The sequence below is a fragment of the Nicotiana tabacum genome, chromosome 1 (assembly GCF_000715075.1).
Source record: "Nicotiana tabacum cultivar K326 chromosome 1, ASM71507v2, whole genome shotgun sequence".
NCBI lineage: Eukaryota > Viridiplantae > Streptophyta > Magnoliopsida > Solanales > Solanaceae > Nicotiana > Nicotiana tabacum.
The window spans coordinates 22,416,235-22,433,594 of record NC_134080.1 but is presented as its reverse complement, the minus strand read 5'-3'; the positions used below and the strand labels follow the sequence as shown (position 1 = coordinate 22,433,594).

The following is a 17,360-nucleotide window of genomic DNA, read 5'->3' as shown; positions in this document are numbered from 1 at the left end:
ACTGACAACATTCAGCTTTATAATAACAGATTATATCGTGGAATTCATCTGAATTACGTCGAGATAATGCCAACATATATATTCCCTTATACAATGATTCTAGAGCAACCAGCAGGTACCCTAATGTATTAACTGTTGAATTAGATTTCAGATGTAATATGCTTAATGCCAGACAGGCTATATAGTAAAATTCCATATGATTTTGCTAGACAATATGGAGGATTCGTGTGTCATCTTCAGGAGAGAACTCGGACTTCCAAAAGTATGAAGCAATCTTTGCATTATCAAATGTGATAGTTCTTTTCTTTCGGAGCTCTTTATCTAACGCAGAACAAGAAAAGTTCTTTTCTTTCGGAGCGCTTCCAAAAATATAAGATAATTGAAATTTTCGTTTTGTGAAATTTAAAAATGACGAATGTTAATCAACAAAGAAAGAAGAAAAGTTCGATACAAACAACATATGTGATACACTTGTAAATTGAGCAATGACTACATGCATTGCACGAAGTTGTACATCCATTATGATTTCTCAATGGATATTTTTTTTATTGCTGGATAAAACATGGAATGAACTGAAGCACACAGAGAGACTCAGACAAATAATAAGAACTTGCACATGGTAGAGTTGTTCGGAAACCAGTAAACGACCTTCAGATAAGCTTGTCAAAATGCGCTGCAAGCTTTCCATTCTTGTGTTATAAAAATACAAAGATTGCATGCCCAACCGTCACTGCATTCCTCACTGTATGTACAACTGCGCCCGCAAGTCATCAGCTTAGCAGAAGGTAGGACTAGCATGCCTTCTAACACTTCTGAATCATGATTAACATCTCTTGTGGCAATCACTTGTGTCTTTGAGAGCCATGACAGTTGAGCTGTAACATTTTATGAATTTTAAGATATATATATGCGAACAATTTGTATAGATATTGATTTATGCAAATTAACATGCTATATTACAATATAAAGAGAGCTAGGGAGAGATTGGTACTCACCAGTGAATGCCATGAGAAGAGTAGTCAAAACAAAAAGAAACTTGAGCAAAGCCATCGATCGATCAGAGAACTGCTAGAGCTTTATATCGGAAAATAGGAGTTTTTGTGTGTGCATCATTTTGCTTCAGTACAAGCTACAATTTATAGACATTCCACTGAGGCTAATTTCCCCTCTTGAATTGATTAAAATTGCTAATGCTAGCTCCATTTTTTTTAGTTAGTTCTCAATTCTTCCTATTTTAGTAATTAAGACCAACTGGTTGTTTATTGATTGGATGTTCAACTAATTAAGATTTTGCATCCCACGTTAGCACTCTCCTTAAGAATAACTAGCGTGCGTCACCTCAATATAGCACAACGATGTGCAATCCAGGGTTTCATACCCTCATGACAACATTTACAATCATTACTCACCTCGATACGGTCCAAACTCTAGCCTGCGATGCCTTTGCCCGCACGAATAGACCTCCAGATGCTCCAAATCCAACAGATTCTCTTCGATTTTACCTTGAATTCACTGCCCTAGCTCGCTTCCCATCTTCAAAAATGGAGAACTTAGCAAAAAATTCGCGAAGGAACATTATATACTTTTTGACCCAGGTATTTTCGCACATGCAGTCTTATTACCGCTTCTGCGGTCCCGCTTTTGCGATTATTCCATCGCATGTGCGGTCTTAATTAAAATGACAATCTTCGCATCTGCGGTTAAACACTCGCACCTGCACTACTGTAGGTGTGCCCACGACACCGCTTCCGCGGTTCCTGAAGGACTTCACATTGGCCGCATCTGCGGCTGCCTTACGCTTATGCGATCGTCGCACATGCGGCCTCCCAACCGCAGATGCGGTTATGACAGAACCATAAGCTTCAGCTGCAAACTCAATTCAAACTTCTTCCGTCACCCATACGGAATCACCCCGAGGCCCCTGGGACCTCAACCAAATCTGCAAACATAACCCATAACCTCATTCAAACTTGTTCCAACCTTTGGAACACTCAAAACAACATCAAAATACCAAATTTGCATCGGATTCAAGCCTAAGAATCCCAAAATCTTCTAAATTACGTTCTTGATAAAAACCCAATCAAACCACGTCCGAATGACCTGAAATTTTGCACACACATCTCAAATGACACCACGGAACTACTGCAACTTCCGAAATTTCATTCCGACCCCTATATCAAAATCTCACCAATCAACCGGAAAATGCTAAAATCTCAATCTCGTCAATTCAAGCCTAAACCTTCCACGGACCTCCAAAATGCATTCCGATCACACTCCTAAGTCCCAAATCACCTAACAGAGCTAACCAAATCATAAAAATCCCGATTCGTAATAATATACCAACGAGTCAAATCTTGGTCAAACTTTTTAAATTTTAAGCTTCGAACTGAGAACTGTTCTTCCAAATTCATTTCGATTACCCTGAAAACCAAAACCAACGATTTAGATAAGTGATAATCCATCACACAGGGCAAATCATGCCCGAGAACTGATGAACAAAGAGCAAAAGCTTAAAACGACCGATCGGGTCGTTACACATTGGATGGTCAACTATTAAGGTTTTGCATCCCACGTTAGTACTCTCCTTAAGAACAACTAGTTGTTTATTGATTGGATGGTCAACTAATTAAGGTTTTGCATCCCACGTTAATACTCTCCTTAAGAACAACAAATTGTTTATTGCAAAAATAAGAAAAATGGCACTAACGGGAACACACACTTCTGTAACACACATTCCACTGATTTTATTCGATGCGATCCACAAACAATCTCCATTTTAATAACCGATATCAGCTCCATAACGAGGCCACTAAGTTGGGAGCATGATTATTAAACTTTATTTGCTTGCTGCCTCGTATTTTTTTTCTTTCTTAGATGCAAAAGTGTTGCGATCCGGAATTCACACCCTCGGGCTCGTGATGACTCCTAACATTTCACTTGCTAAGCAAGCTAACGTTAGAATAGTTTCTATCCATTTTTAACAGTTCATATTTAATTAATAACCAAGAGACTGAAATAAAGTGAGAAAATCCCAAAAACTGGTGTTGCGAATACACGATCGTCTAAGATACTACAGATAATGATTTGAAATAAACATAACTGCCTGAATCAAATAAACAACTAAAGGAAGTAGAAGGGGACTTCAGAGTTGCGGACGTCGTACAACTATACCTCAAGTTTCCGCTAGATAGCTAGAACCGAACAAGTCTACGGAACGTTGCTGGGACCAACTCCGGTATATGCACAAGAAGTGTAGATTGTAGTATGAGTATAACCGATCTCATGTACTCTGTAAGTGTCGAGCCTAACCTCGACGAAGTAGTGACGAGGCTAAGGCAGGTCACTTACATTAACCTGTACGCAATAATAATAATAATAATAATAATAATAATAATAATAATAATAATAATAATAATAATAATAATAATAATAATAATAATAATAATAATAATAATAATAATAAAAACAGGTAATTCATATCAACGCACTCAAAATTAACTAGCAAAGAGAAAATCACTGCTCTCTATGAAATTAATAGCCTGTTTGGCCAAGTTTTTCCTCAGCCAAAAGTGCTTTTTTTTCTTCAAAAAAGTGCTTTTTGGCTCAATTTGAGGTGTTTGGCCAAGTTTTTTTTCGAAAAAAAAAAAACTTTTGGCTACAAGCAGAAGCAGTTTTGAAGAAGCAGAAAAAAAAGTAACTTCTCCCCAGAAGCAGAAGCAGTTTTGACTTTTCTTCGTACCAAAAATATCCTTTGCAAAATATTATTATATATATACCAAAATAACCTTACTTATTTTAAACTATTAAGTAATATAAAATGACTTTTGAGATGAAATTTCATATTTATTCAATGATTTTTTGATATACTTAAATTATCATGAAAGAATAAAGTACTTTTCAACTTTATTTTTATATTTTATTTAAATAAAATAAAAAAATTAATTGTTATCTTTAATAATAAATATTTATAATTATTTATCTACTTATATAATATTAACTATTAAGCAAATCTTGTCATGTCCTTATTTGTAATTTGACACTTAAAAATATTTTTTGAAAAGTTTGGCCAAACATAAATAATTGTTCAAAAGTGCTTTCCAAATTGATTAGTCAAACACAAACTGCTTTTCTCTAAAAGTACTTTTTTGAAAAGCACTTTTGAAAAAAGCATTTCTCAAAATAAGTTGATTTTTTCAGCTTGGCAAATCAGGCTATAAGTCTTTGAACATAGACTCTTTAATTAATTTTTTGTTAGGAAAAGGAGAACTACTCCCTTCGGTCCACTTCAATTATTATTTTTTATTATTTTCATACATATTAAGAAAATAATATTTTAACATTAATTAACTATGAAATTGACCATATTACTTTAATTTGTTCATTGGAAATATACCCCCTTCACTCCATTTTAAGTGATTTTTTTTTTGGGAAACAGGAAATGTTATATAACATTAAGTGTGATTACAAAAGGGAGGGTCCTATTTTTACACATATAAAGGAATCTATCTTTTAGCATTCATTAACAATATAATAGACAATATTAACCTTGATTTGTTCATTGAAAGTACAATAAATACTCCTAGGCTCTTTACTCTAAGGGCAAATTTTTTTTAAAAAAAGGTAGTTCTTTTTTGATATTTGAAAAAATTAAATATTCTGGACTACAAAAAAAATGCCAAAAAATCAATTAAAGTGGACCGGAGGAAGTAACAAATATTCTCAGGTTCATTATTCCAAGGGCAACTTTTGAAAAAAAAAAGTTAATTCTTTCTTGATATCTTAAAAAGTCAAATATTGTGGACCATAAAAAGGGCAAAAAAATCAATTAAAGTATAACGGAGGGAGTAATAATAAGTAAATGACATTTATTTCAAATCTTTTACTTCTGTCCGTTTGGAATTTAATGTTTCTACCTATCGCTCGTATAAATCTCTACTTTTTTATTCAATATCACAAAAATCCTTTGCCAATTTAAAATTTGTTATAAATAAAATTGTATTTAAGGTGAATGCCTATATTTTAGAGAGATTTTAGGGTTTATTATCTTGTGGCTAAGTCACTTTTTCTATAACGACCCGACCGGTCGTTTTGAGCTCTAGTGCGTCGTTCAGCAGTTTGGGACCGTGAGCGGCCTCACTTAAGATATTATGACTTGTACACATGGTCGGTATTGAATTCCGGGAAGTTCGGAGTTGATTTGGAAAGAGAATTCTCATTTCGAAAGCTTTGAGTTGGAAGAATAGACCAAGATTTAGATTTTTGAGTAAACGACTTCGGAATTGGGATTTGAAGGTTCTAACAAGTTCGTATGATAATTTGGACTTTGGCGTATGTCAAGATTGGGTTTTAGATGACCCGGAAGCGTTTTGGCGCCTATGGTGGAAGAATTTCATAAGTTTAGGTTGAAGTACATTTCAGCGTTATCGATGTCCATTTGGGATTCTGAGTCTGAGAATAGCTCCGTATGGTGATTCTGGTGTGGGTAGCACAATCGAAAGTAAATTTGGAGGTCCGTAGGTGATTTCAGAGACATTTGGTTAAACTTTAAAAAGTTGAATATTTTTGAGAAGTTTGACCGGCAGTGGACTTTTTGATATCGGGGTCGGATTCTAATTCCGGAAGTTGGAGTAGGTCAATAATATAAAATACGACTTGTGTGCAAATTATGAGGTCAATCGGATGTAATTTGATAGGTTTCGGCATCAAATGAAGAAGTTTGAAGTTCTAAAGTTCATCATGTTTCAATTGGAGTGTGATTCGTGATTTAGCATTGTTTGATATGATTTAAGGCCTCGAGTAAGTCCGTAATGTGTTTTGGAACGTGTTGGTATGATTTGACGGGGTACCGGATGCCTCGGGTGGATTCTGGGTGGTTAACGTATTGAAAATAGAATTTGAAGGCAAGGCTGAAGCAGCTGGGCTTCTAGTGTAACCGCACCTACGTAAAGAATGCCGTAGGTGCAGGCCCGTAGGAGCGGTAAGGGACTCGTAGAAGCGGAATTTTGCTGGGGAGGCGTGGATCGCAGATGCGGTCGATATCCGTAGAAGTGGGACTGCACCTGCATGCGTGGAGCTACAAAAGCAGAGTGAGGGCCTAGTGAGAGACCGCAGAAGCGGTAGTGGGGGCCGCACCTGCGGAACCACAAAAGCGGTCACGTGACCGCAGGTGGAAAAAACGGGTTGGGCAGTGTGTTTTTTTAAAGCGAGGGTTTGCTCATTCTCACCATATTCCTCCATGGGAGCCGATGTTGGAGCAACTTGGGAGTGCCATTTTCATTACCAAGCATAAGATAAGTGGTTTATAGTAGTTTTGAATTAAAATACATGATTATATATGGATTTGAACATGGAAATTTGTATAGATTGTGGGGTTTTTGGTAGAAGACCTAGAATTTGGTATTTTGGATTTTGACCTCGAATTTGGGCATGGAATTGGAAACAAAATATATATTTGAGTTCGTAAAGTTATGGGTAATCTTTATCTTCAAAAAATTTTGGAAATCCGAGCACGTGGGCCTGATGGCGATTTTGTCAACTTCTCGAGCGGAGTTGGGAATTGATATAAATTGAATCGTTATGAGTATTTGAGCATATATTAATGGGTTTGCATAATTATTGGCTAGTTTTGGAGCATTAGGCATCGGTTTGAGTCGTCGGAAGGGCTTGGAAGCCGGTTTTGTCCCCATAGCTGAAATAATTGGGTATGTGCTTTTATTTGTGGGGGACTATGTATGCACGAGGTGACGAGAGTCCGTGCGTAGCTACTATAATACTTAAGTCCGGATAGTCTAGGATCCAAAAACATGCTTACTTGTCGCACTTGTAACTTTATTGTCAATGTAAAATGCCTAAATCATATTGAACTTGGCAAATGAATTTCTAAAAAAGTTAAACATTATTTTCTTGACTGTTAAAGGAGAAATTGTCATTTCCTTGAGTAATTGTATTCCTGATGAAATCTTGATTGACTGTTTGAATATGTGTATCTTTGAGTACCTGCGTCGCATGTATGATTCGTGAGCGGGGTAACTCTTTTATTTATATTCGACCACGTCATACGTATGATTTGCGAGCGGGGTAATAGATGTATCTATGGCTCACGACATTCTACCCTCTGGCAGTGCACATTTTATTATTATTTGGATCAGACCGTACGACCTCAACATGTTTTGTGCATGCTTGTATTGCTTGCCTTGAGATTTATAAATAATGATATTGCCATCCTGAACTGAGGTACATTGAAAAATGATGAAATATGAATTCTTGGAAATCTCTTATTTTTAAAACAATCATGCTTCATGATTTTCTTGAGTTTGCTGCTGTTTGTATTAAATCCACGACTGATATTTTATTATTGGACCACTAGTAAGTGTCGAAGTCGACCTCTCGTCACTACTTCTTCGAGGTTAGACGGGATACTTACTAGGTACACGTTATTTTTGTACTCATACGATACTTGCTGTGCATTTTTGTTGCACTTGCACATGTTTGTCTAGTGGCCTAGTTTGGCGCAGCAACATGGTTAATACGGAGACTTAGGTGATCTGCACCTCTCGAGACGACCCGCAGCCAGCAAAGTCTCCTTCAGAGTATTGTATTGTATTTTCTCTACTGTCCAATTTATATTCCGGATAGTTATTATATTACATTTGTTTCCTAGAAATTGCTCATGCACTTGCGATACCGGGTTTTGGGATGACTATGGGATTTATTCAGTATTTGAATTTGTTAAAGACATCATTATTCTCAGTGAAGTTCATTATTTATTATTTAATATAACGAAAAGAAATAATTTCAAAAATACTAAAATAAGAATTTAATTACCTTCTTGGTGTTGGCTTGCCTGATAGTGATATCTGGCACCACCACGACCCTTAGTGGATTTTGGGTCGTGACAACATGGTATTCACAAGCCATGAGCGAGTCTAGTAGAGTCTTAAGGATCGTTACAGAGACGTCTGTACTTATCTTCGAGAGGCTACAGGGCTGTTAGGAGCACTTCCCTTCTTGATTTCTTATCGTGCGGTTTGATTCCTTTGAAGCTTATGCCTTCATTTCCTTACCATATAATCTTATGCGATGTGAACGGTGGTTCTAAAGCGGGAATCGAGGAATTTCAATGGTACTATAGATAAGGTGCAGGATGTTTCTCCCTGCGTAGTTGTTTGGGCTATTATCGTTGCCTTACAGAAGGATATTCTGTCGTTTCAGCTCAGTAGTTGTACTTCTAAGAACTTTGAGTCTATGCACAGGTTGTTGTGATGCTCATGATTGGTTATCGCACAGTATTGACGTGATGGTGGGATGCATGCCCATGTGTCGGGGTAGGGAATGACATGAAAGGAGGTCTACTCAAAGCATGATTTAGATATTCGGTATTTTATTTCCGCCGGAGGAAAGGCGATTGGACTATAAATGTTCATGTTTGGGTTGATGGAGTAACGAGACTTGGTATTTTCGAGTATGTTGGAATTTTCACCTGCAATGTAGTGTCGTCTCCCTCGATTGAATATGTTAAGTTCGCCGGTGTTATGGTCTACTACAATTCACCTTAAGGGCAGGGTATTGTGAAAAGGTATTGGAGAAACGGCTGTCAGAGATCGCGGCGTGCAGTGGTTTAGGATTGAATCGGTGTTTCTAGTGTTGATGGCTCGAGAAAGATGATCTTCAGAGAGGTTTAAAGTTTGTAGCGATCTCTTGGTTTAAGTGCTATAGAGATAGATATTGATATAAGGCAAAAACTGGGTAGCGAAGGATGAGGAAGGACATGCAGGAAGTGTCATGCCATGGTTAAATTTTCAGAAGGCCAGGTGTAAGAAAGAGAAGTCGAGTAGTTGCTTAAAGGAAAGTGTTTGACCAAAGTGGGAGTGTGATGACCCAAAATGTTATCTTTAAATTAAATAATCATTTACACGTTTTAAGACATTGAAAAGCACTATTAATCAATCCTCGATCACCGGTCCCGAAAATTCTCGGACCATTAATTAGGATGGATGGGGATTTGAATCGAAGCTTCAAAAGGCTATTCGCTGATGTCCATGTAATAGAAGTTGGAGAGGGTTCCAGCAGAGCAGACATACAGTTTGTGGGGCCTGAGGCCAATACCAACAATTGGATGGTTACTCCTCTTCCTACTCGGGGTGGGGGGAGTCATGGTAGTAGACTTTGATTTTTCTTTCTTGTTTTTCGGATTATTCCAGGGTGTAATCCAAATCTCATTTTATTTTTTTGTAAAGTGTGAACCCTGTTATCTTGCATTTTAATAAAATTCTCTTTTCTTGTCTCATTTTAATTTTGTTTTGTTCTTTTCTCTTTCTGTACAGTCCTCTTTTTACTGGTTGTAATGACATGGCATGCACAACGAATCTTCGACCTAGTCTAATAAATCAATCTGACTCCGACTTAATTATACAAGAGATCGGTTATGATGATGAGTCTGAATATGACGAGGATGAAGCCTTCGAAGAAATAAACCGAGAATTGTGCCAGTTCGAAGAGAAACCCAAGCATAATCTGAATGACACCGAAGCTGTCAATCTAGGGGATGCAGATAATGTCAGAGAAACCAAAATCAGCATCCACATTGAGCCAAACATCAGGGAGGAATTAATCAAAGCCCTCATTGAGTTTAAAGATGTTTTTGCATGGTCATATGATGATATGCCGGGATTAAGCACCGATCTAGTAGTTCACAAATTGCCCACTGACCCGGCATACCCTCCGGTCAAGCAAAAACTGAGGAAGTTTAAGACGGATATGAGTGTGAAGATCAAAGAAGAAGTGACCAAGCAGCTGCAGGCAAAAGTTATTCGGGTCACTCGATATCCCGATTGGTTGGCCAATGTGGTACCAGTGCCGAAGAAGGATGGGAAAATCAGGGTATGTGTCGACTACCGCAATCTCAACAAGGAAAGTCCTAAGGATAATTTTCCATTGCCCAAAATCCATATCTTGATCGATAATTGCGCTGGGCGCGAGATCGGATCCTTTGTGGACTGCTATGCAGGATATCATCAGATCTTAATGGACGAAGAAGATGCGGAAAAAACAGCTTTCATTACGCGATGGGGAACTTACTGCTACCGGGTAATGCCATTCGGATTGAAGAATGTTGGGGTAACGTACATGCGAGCAATGACTACTGTGTTTCATGACATGATACACAAAGAAATTGAAGTGTACGTAGATGATGTGATCATAAAGTCTTGGCGTCAGGAAGACCATGTAGCAGACCTAAGGAAGTTCTTTCAAAGACTTCGAAGGTATGATATTAAGCTCAACCCGGCCAAATGTGCCTTCGGGGTTCCATCAGGAAAGCTGTTAGGATTCATCGTCAGTCGACGGGGTATTGAGTTGGACCCATCCAAGATCAAATCCATCCAGGATTTGCCACCGCCAAAGAACAAAACGGAGGTAATGAGTCTGTTGGGAAGACTAAATTATATCAGCAGGTTCATCGCTCAACTCACGGCGACTTGTGAACCCATATTTCGGCTGCTGAAGAAAGATGCTGCGGTAGATTGGACGGCGGAGTGTCAAGAAGCCTTCGACCAGATCAAAGGGTATCTATCAAATCCACCTGTGTTGGTCCCACCTGAGCTGGGGAGACCATTAATTCTTTATCTGACGGTCCTGGAGAATTCGTTTGGCTGCGTGTTGGGGCAACACGACATTACAGGAAGGAAGGAGCAGGCCATTTATTATCTTAGCAAGAAATTTATAGTATATGATGTCAAGTACACTCAACTCGAGAGGACATGTTGCACCCTAACTTGGGTGGCTCAGAAGTTGAAGCACTATTTGTTCTCATATACTACTTATCTCATTTCCCGTTTGGATCCATTAAAGTACATTTTCCAAAAACCTATGCCTACAGGGAGGTTAGCAAAATGACAAATTTTGCTCATAGAGTTTGATATCGTCTATGTGACGAGGACGGCCATGAAAGCCCAAGTGCTGGCCGATCACTTGGCTGAGAATCCCGTTGATGAAGAATACGAGCCATTGAGGACGTATTTTTTGTACGAGGAAGTAATGCATATAGGTGAGCTGGAATTACCCGAGGAACCAAGTTGGAAGCTTTTCTTTGATGGAGCCGCAAACGCGAAAGGGGTTGGAATAGGAGCGATACTCATTTCTGAAATATGACGTCACTATCCTGTTACAGCTCAGCTACGTTTCTATTGTACCAACAACATGGCCGAGTATGAAGCATGAATTTTGGGCCTGCGACTAGCTGCGGCCATGGATGTCCAGGACGTTTTGGTCTTGGGAGACTCGGACCTCCTGGTGCATCAGATTCAGGGTGAATGGGAAACACGGGATTTGAAACTCATACCATATCGACAATGTTTGCACGATCTGAGCAAGCGATTTCAATCAGTGGAATTTAGACACATCCCAAGAGTTCACAATGAGGTTGCCGATGCATTGGCCACCTTAGCATCAATGTTATACCACCCCGATAAAATTCATGTTGACCCATTGCACATTTAGGTTCGTGATCAGCATGCTTATTGCAACATGGTAGAGGAGGAAGTGGATGGCGAGCCATTGTTTTATGACATAAAGGAGTACCTCAAGATGAGGATATATCCGGAGCAGGCCAACGGAGACCAAAAAAGAGCCATTCGGCGTTTGTCAAATGGTTTCTTCCTCAGTGGAGGAGTGTTGTACAGAAGAACCCCAGACTTGGGATTGCTAAGATGTATAGACGCCGGTCAAGCCACGACAGTTATGGAAGAGGTGCATGTTGGAGTTTGTGGGCCACATATGAGCGGATATGTATTGGCAAAGAAGATTCTTCGAGCAGGGTACTATTGGCTCACTATGGAGCATGATTGTATCAATTTCGTGCGGAAATGCCATCAATGTCAGATACACGGAGATCTGATTCATTCTCCGCCGACAGAATTGCATACAATGTCAGCGCCATGGCCATTTGTCGCATGGGGCATGGATGTCATTGGGCCTATTGAGCCGGTAGCGACCAACGACCATAGGTTCATTCTGGTGACCATCGACTACTTCACCAAGTGGGTTGAAGCTAAAACTTTCAAGTCGGTAACCAAGAAGGCAGTGGTGGATTTTGTTCACTCTCATATCATCTGCAGATTTGGGGTCCCAAAAGTGATCATCACGGATAATGAGGCAAATCTTAACAGCAATTTGATGAGGGAGGTATGTCAACAGTTTCAGATTGCACACCGTAATTCCACCCCATATCGTCCCAAGGCGAATGGAGAAGTTGAAGCAGCCAATAAGAACATCAAGAAGATACTGAGGAAGATGGTAGAAGGATCTAGACAATGGCATGAGAAATTACCCTTTGCCTTGTTAGGTTATCGCACTACAGTCCGGACTTCCGTAGGTGCTACTCCTTATTTATTGGTATACGGAACTGAAGCAGTAATACCAGCAGAGGTCGAAATTTCGTCCCTCTGAATTATCGCTGAAGCCGGGATTGACGACAATGAATGGGTCAAAGCTCGACTGGAGCAATTGAACTTAATAGATGAAAAAAGATTGGCAGCAGTATGTCATGGCCAATTGTATCAAAAGAGGATAGCAAGAGCATACAATAAGAAGGTGCGCCCCAGAATATTCGAAGTAGGGCAGCAAGTATTGAAACGGATCCTCCCACATCAGATCGAAGCAAAAGGCAAGTTCGCCCCAAATTGGCAAGGGCCTTATGTTGTGACCAGAGTGTTATCCAACGCCGCTTTATGTCTAACAGATATCGAAGGAAGATGTGTCGACATGGCTATCAATTTTGATGCAGTCAAAAGATATTATGCGTAATTTCTTTGATTATGATAGTTATTGGTCCGTTTGTTTGTACTTGGCACTTATTGGATAATGAAATGACGGAGGCAATTCTTTCTTCTATCCAAACACTTTTAACCTTTGCTTCCCCCTTTGAGCCTTATTTATTCTTTCATACCCCTCTTTTGGAGTCACTAATGGAAAAAATATATGAAACAAAAAGAAGAAAAGAAAAATGAAAACAAGATAAAGGTCATAAGAAAAACAAAGGAATCGTGGGAACTACGTTTGACCTGATTCCTCAAAGAAGGATACGTAGGCGCCTCACGGCTCGGTCATAGTGTAACAAAAAATAAAAATCCCCCAAGCAAGAAAATTGGGGCAGAAGTTATGTTTTAAAGTTTCAAAAGAGGTTTGATTCCAAGAGTTGTAATGTTTCACCCATCAAAGTTATTTCTGAATTTTTGCTAGCCTTTTCTTTTAACCCTACACAAAAACCTACATGTGATGTCCAAAAAGACCTCCCGATCAGTATCCGAGAGGTGCCAAGTCAGGCAAATGAAAGCCGAGAATAATACACTGATCCCCAGCAAAGAAGAGGATCATAAACTGGAAATGAATTGATAGCCGAAAAGAATCTCCAGAAGAGAGAGTCATATCGGCAACACTCCAATCCCCCGCTGAAAAAATAAAATAAAATGAGAGAGTTTTATCGGTGAAAACCTTCACGGGCACCATAAGGTGACGAAAGATGAGAGAAATAAAACGAGAGAGTCTTATCGGTGAAAACCTTCACAGGCACCATAAGGTGACAGGAGCTGAGAGAAACAAGAGAGTCTTATTAGTGAAAACCCCTCGAAGGGCACTATGAGGCGACAAGCTGAGATCGGCAGAAAGAATCCGCATAAGGCAAAAATTGGGCGTCTGGTCATTCCCGGCAAATGAGGCCATCAGGAAGATTGATTGATACAAATAGACTGGGTCGATTAATCCGTAATGCATAACATGATCGTTGGGACCAGTCATACCGTCCAGATAAGTTCTTTCCTTTTCTTCTCCCCCAGCGTTTGTTCAGAAAGATTTTTCTCTCTTTCTATCTTTTTATTTCTTTGTCTAAAAAGATTTTTCCAGAAATTTGTTTTGAGAAGGATTCTTCAGAGTTTACTACCAATGGCCAAAATGGTACAAAGAAAAATACGAAGGGGACAGGCCAAAGTCAAGGCAATAAGACAAAAGGCGTTTGTTGCAAGACCAAATGACAAACCGGCCTAGAAAGTTAAGGAGAACATGGAGAAAAGCTGGAAAGCAACAGTTGAGGAACTTATGGATCAAGTTCCAAGAGGATCCCCAGCAGAATTTCAATAGATCACTAACCAAGTTCCAGGGTGGTCAGACATCACAGAAGGAGAGAAGGAGAAAGAGAGGACTGATCCGCAACAAGCTAACCCCAACAGTCCTATCCTCAATAATGTTATCCCCAGATGATAACATTTTATGCCCTGCAGTGCTGAGAGAAAATAAACTTTTAAGGGAGTAGTTTTGGAGTTGAAGAAGAATCCCCCAGCATGTTTTGAAACAAAAGAGCAGGGAAGGGATAAATGGAAAACCATCCCCAGCAGAAATATCATCCCCAGCAAGCAATTTTATCCCCAACCAGTTTTGGGAGAACAGAGCAAGGGAAAGGAAAAATCATCCCCCAGCAGGAGTGACACGATCACTCACCATGTTAAAACTAACAAAATTTTCTTTGATTTCTACAGGAAAATAAAGGTTGATGATGGCAGAAAAACACGCCACAAGGAAGGTCACCAAAACCGGGGCAGAAAATTTTCTGCCGTTGTCAAAATTTTCTCGGAGGAACGAGGAAACAAATTCAAATATTTTCATGCCTTAGTTAAATAGGCGCCCACCTGTATAATGAGAAGAATATTTTCATGTTTTTAGATAAATACGCGCCCACCTGTATAATGAGAGGAATATTTTCATGTCTTAGTTAAATAGGCGCCCACATGTATAATGAGAGGAATATTTTCATTTTTTTAGATAAATAGGCGCCCACCTGTACAATGAGAGGAATATTTTCATGTCTTAGTTAAATAGGCTCCCACCTGTATAATGAGAGGAATATTTTCATGTTTTTAGATAAATAGGCGCCCACCTGTACAATGAGAGGAATATTTTCATGTCTTAGTTAAATAGGCGCTCACCTGTATAATGAGAGGAATATTTTCATGTTTTTAGATAAATAGGCGCCCACCTGTATAATGAGAGGAATATTTTCATGTCTTAGTTAAATAGGCGCCCACCTGTATAATGAGAGGAATATTTTCATGTTTTTAGATAAATAGGCGCCCACCTGTATAATGAGAGGAATATTTTCATGTTTTTAGATAAATAGGCGCCCACCTGTACAATGAGAGGAATATTTTCATGTCTTAGTTAAATAGGCGCCCACCTGTATAATGAGAGGAATATTTTCATGTTTTTAGATAAATAGGCGCCCACCTGTACAATGAGAGGAATATTTTCATGTCTTAGTTAAATAGGCGCCCACCTGTATAATGAGAGGAATATTTTCATGTCTTAGTTAAATAGGCGCCCACCTGTATAATGAGAGGAATATTTTCATGTCTTAGTTAAATAGGCGCCCACCTGTATAATGAGAGGAATATTTTCATGTCTTAGTTAAATAGGCGCCCACCTGTATAATGAGAGGAATATTTTCATGTCTTAGTTAAATAGGCGCCCACCTGTATAATGAGAGGAATATTTTCATGTCTTAGTTAAATAGGCGCCCACCTGTATAATGAGAGGAATATTTTCATGTCTTAGTTAAATAGGCGCCCACCTGTATAATGAGAGGAATATTTTCATGTCTTAGTTAAATAGGCGCCCACCTGTATAATGAGAGGAATATTTTCATGTCTTAGTTAAATAGGCGCCCACCTGTATAATGAGAGGAATATTTTCATGTCTTAGTTAAATAGGCGCCCACCTGTATAATGAGAGGAATATTTTCATGTCTTAGTTAAATAGGCGCCCACCTGTATAATGAGAGGAATATTTTCATGTCTTAGTTAAATAGGCGCCCACCTGTATAATGAGAGGAATATTTTCATGTCTTAGTTAAATAGGCGCCCACCTGTATAATGAGAGGAATATTTTCATGTCTTAGTTAAATAGGCGCCCACCTGTATAATGAGAGGAATATTTTCATGTCTTAGTTAAATAGGCGCCCACCTGTATAATGAGAGGAATATTTTCATGTCTTAGTTAAATAGGCGCCCACCTGTATAATGAGAGGAATATTTTCATGTCTTAGTTAAATAGGCGCCCACCTGTATAATGAGAGGAATATTTTCATGTCTTAGTTAAATAGGCGCCCACCTGTATAACGAGAGGAATATTTTCATGTCTTAGATAAATAGGCGTCCACCTGTATAACAAGAGGAATATTTTTCAGTCTTTGCATTTTCAGTTCTTGAACCCAGCAACTCACCAGAAAACAGAAGGTTGCGACAAGAGATCCCAACGCAAATTCAAGCGCATGAGCCAAAAGGGAGATAAGACAATTCTCGAGAGGAGTGGCTTTTGAACATCAAATTATTCCCAGCATAACAAAAGCTTAATGAAGGAAGCCATATTCCCCAGCGGACAGAACCAGATAGTGAGAATTGGTATTCAGAGAAGAAAAAGGCCGGTATCATCCCCGTCAGTTCTCGAAAGAAAGAAGTGCTGGAATAGACGCAAGCCGACAAGAAAGCAAGGCGTCAAGAACAAATGGAAGATAGATGGGATCTTGTAATCAGTTGTCTAGCCTAGCTTCTTGATTTTTCTTTTAAGCATGGTGTAATAAGGAGATCGGTAAGCAGTAGTAACAGCATGCAGCAGCAGTAACAGCAAATTGTAGTCCCATGGTAGTCCCAGCTACCAAAACTTCCCGAACTACATTAACCTAATTCCCCTTTAGCCGGGGATACGTAGGAAACCTTTGAAGCAAAGGTTCGGTTAAATCTTTTTCTCGAAAAATGCTTCACACGGAGTACTCCAACAGGGCAAAAATCGCTCGTATCCGCTCACTTTATCTTTGCACGAAAGCTCTTTGTGCTTTCGGACAAAGAGGGGCAGCTGTGAGCACGTGATTTTTGCTTCACGGAAACTACTCCAAGAGAAATCGAAAAAGAAGTAAAACAAGTTACCTTCGGGTACAATTTTGAGAATTTGCGTGACATTTTGATAATTGTTCTGTCCGTAAATGCTCGCCTTGCTATAGTTAAAAATACAAAAATACATGTTGCCATGTTGTCTTCACGAGAGGCGCCATCACGGTCGGGTTCCGGTTTGGGTTCGTGACTCAATCAATAAACAACTAGTTATTCTTAAGGAGAGTGCTAACGTGGGATGCAAAATCTTAATTAGTTGACCATCCAATCAATAAACAACCAGTTGGTCTTAATTACTAAAATAGGAAGAATTGAGAACTAACTAAAAAAAATGGAGCTAGCATTAGCAATTTTAATCAATTCAAGAGGGGAAATTAGCCTCAGTGGAATGTCTATAAATTGTAGCTTGTACTGAAGCAAAATGATGCACAC

At 39.0% G+C, this 17,360-nt stretch overlaps 1 long non-coding RNA gene across 1 annotated transcript; it reads right to left on the bottom strand.

Moving 5' to 3' along the window:
* Nucleotides 1-466: 466 nt before the first annotated feature.
* LOC142179543 (uncharacterized) lies at nt 467-1,102 on the bottom strand. The gene is made up of 2 exons (XR_012708019.1): nt 996-1,102; nt 467-875 (listed from the first exon to the last, which is right to left on the bottom strand). It is a non-coding gene; the product is annotated as an uncharacterized LOC142179543 (long non-coding RNA).
* Between the last annotated feature and the right edge of the window lie 16,258 nt (nt 1,103-17,360).